We start from the raw sequence: 3,417 nt of genomic DNA on the forward strand, positions 1-3,417 counted from the left end.
TATCTTTTGGGGATCGACTCTAATGCCTTTGGCAGAAACAATATGACCCAGAAAGGCAACAAACCTTAGCAAAAACTCACACTTTCTAAATTTGGCAAATAATTGGTGATCTCTAAGAGTTTGTAGGACAATTTTAAGAGGATCTACATGGTAATCCTAACTGCGGGAGTAAACAAGGATATCATCGATGAATACTATGACAAACATATCAAGATATTGCTTGAACACTTGATTCATAAGGTCCATGAAGGCCTCTGGAGCATTGGTTAGTCCGAAGGACATGACAAGAAACTCCAAGTGACCATAACGGGTTTTGAAGGCTGTCTTTGAAATATCACTCTCTCACTTTAAGCTGATGATAGCAAGATGTCAGGCCTATCTTCGAGAAATAACTTGCACCTTGAAGTTGATCAAATAAATCATCAATTCTAGGAAGAGGGTATTTGTTCTTGATGGTGGACTTATTAAGTTGACGATAATCGATGCACATACGCAAGGAATCATCTTTCTTTCGCACGAATAGAACAGGTGTACCCCAAGGAGAGACACTACGCCTTATAAAACCTTTGTCTAAAAGATATTTGAGTTTCTCTTTCATCTCCTTAAGTTCTGCAGGTACTATATGATACAGAGGAATAGAAATAGGCTGTGTATTAGGAACAAAGTCAATCCTGAACTCTATCTCTCTATCGGCAGGTACCCCTAAAAGATCTTCCGAAAAGACATCAGGAAACTCTCATTGACTGAAGGGTCGGAGCTTTGGACTTAGAGTCTTTAACTCTAAACAGATGATAGATGCAACCTGATACAAGTATTGGATATTCAAGTGATTGAGATATTCAAAGAGATCAAGAGAATCGAGCTTGAGATGATTTGGAGTTTAATTAGTGGCTAGACTATTTTTACTATTTCATTACTTACTGTTCACAAAATCTGTTATAGTTGTCACTGTTAGTTACTATTACTTTCACTGTAGATTTGCCAATTAGTAGTTAGTTAGAGGAAGTTACTCTCAATGGTGTCTATAAATACTTTCATTTGTACTCTGCAGATTCATTGATTGATAATACAAAATTCTCTCTCCTTAATCTCTCTTCTTCTCTAATTAGCTGAATTCTTGGAAGTTTCATCCCTGGTCAGCCATAGTAGTTCATCGAGCTTATCTCGTTGAGCTGCAGTTCTCATTTACGTGCATCAATTGGTATCAAAGTAATCTGGTTCTTGGAATGATTATGAATCGGAACAAGAATCAAGAAGGATCAATAATAGAAATCGATGACAAGCTTTCACAGATTCAAGATCAATTGCAAAAAATCATGGAGGTTATGACGACTATGACGGATAGGACTGTATAGACAAATAAAGAGTTAAGGGAAAAAAAGTAGAACTTGGTAGGGAAAAATATTCTATTGTGGGAGACTGTTCCAGACATCAAGCACACTTTAATACAACTAAGGAAATTCAAACTACTGGTGGTAAATTTTTCTCTTGATGCTCTAAATTGGATTTCCCTAAGTTTTCTTGTGAAGATCTGAGAACAGAGTTGTATAAGGATAATAAACTACCCACTGGTGAAGTAGGGATGTATTTTGACAATTTGGCTTCTTTTCTTGTCGATCAATGGGAATGTGAAGCAACAGAGAAAACAGATATTTCACAGAAGGAGGAAATGTGTCCTATTCCTCGGATGTTGCTGGATCCCATACACAGAAAGTATTTATAAACACCATTGAGAGTAACTACCTATAACTAACTACTAATTGGAAATGCTACAGTGACAGTGACAGCAACTAACAACTATAACTATAACAAATTTTGTGAATAGTAAGTAATGAAACAGTAAAAAATAGTCTAGCCACTAATTAAACTCCAAATCATCTCAAGCTCGATTCTCTTGATCTCTTTGACTATCTTGATCACTTGTATATTCCATTCTTGAGGTCAATAATATTATCTACGGAGAGGTATTGATACAAGTATTGAATATACAAGTGATCCAGATAGTCAAAGAGATCAAGAGAATCGAGCTTGAGATGATTTATAGTTTAATTAGTGGCTGGACTATTTTTACTGTTTCATTACTTACTATTCACAAAATCTGTTATAGTTGTAGCTATTAGTTACTGTCACTATCACTGTAGCATTTCCAATTAGTGTTTAGTTAGAGGTAGTTACTCTCAATGGTGTCTATAAATACTTTCATTTGTACTCTACAGATTCATATGATTGATAATACAAAATTCTCTCTCCTTAAATCTCTCTTCTTCTCTAATTAGTTGAATTCTTGGAAGTTTCATCCCTGGTCAGCCATATTAGTTCATCGAGCTTAGCTCCTTGAGCTACAATTCTCATTTATGTGCATCACAACCTTTGGATATTAGCTTTCTAGCTTTTAGATAGGAGATAAAATAACTTTTGGGAGACACAAAATTTTCAGACTATTCCAAAACTGGCTCATCAGGGAACTGAAACCTAACCACATGGGTACGACAGTCCATAGATGCATTAAAAGAGTGAAGCCAATCCATACCTAGAATAACATCAACATCAAGCATCTCCTACTCTATCAAATCAACACGTATGACTCTATGAATAACAGTGACAAGATAAATTTTGTACACTTGCTTAGCAATAACAGAGTCTCCTACTGGAGTAGAAATAAAAAAAGGCTCAAAAATATTTTTGGGATTCACTTCAAAATTCAATGCAACCAATGGTGTCACATAGGAAAAACTTGACCCGGAATCCAACAATACATAAACACCAAAGTGGAAAACATGAAGCTACAAGTAACAACATTGGGAGAATCCTCTTGTTCCTGGCGGGATGGTAGGGTATAAAATCTGTTCTGGTACTGACCGCCAGTAGAATTGGAAGAAGCACCCTGAGGAGGAGTCGGATGAGTTAATGGAGCTGATGCACTGGTGGCCTAAGTCAGAGGTCGAACATTTTGATTCCCTTGTCTAGCATACGGGTACTCTCTAAGTCTGTGGCCCAACTTGCCATAACCAAAACAACCCTTCTACTCAGCTAAGCATTCACCTGGATGGCTGTCACTCTTAGCACATGGAGGACCACGAGGCCTATTACTAACACTGTTTTGGGACCTGGACATAGAAGGTCTGTTTCCCTATTCCTAGCTGCCTTTAGGTGCAAGAGAACTGGATGATGAAGGTGCAGGTATTGGTGGATGGCTCAAAAAATGTGGACGGTTCCCTCCATAGGACCTAGCCTAGTTGTACTCATACTGCTCAGATCTAGCTCTCTTGTTACCCCTCACTCTAACTCTTTCCTTTAACTTATCTTCCTCTATCTGTTATGCATGCATCATAAGTCTAGACAAATCCATATCCCTATTAAGCATAGCAGTGCTACACTCTTTTAGTGCCAAACCGGACATGCCAGTCACAAACTTAC

The sequence above is a fragment of the Capsicum annuum genome, chromosome 5, assembly GCF_002878395.1.
Source record: "Capsicum annuum cultivar UCD-10X-F1 chromosome 5, UCD10Xv1.1, whole genome shotgun sequence".
Classification (NCBI taxonomy): Eukaryota; Viridiplantae; Streptophyta; class Magnoliopsida; order Solanales; family Solanaceae; genus Capsicum; species Capsicum annuum.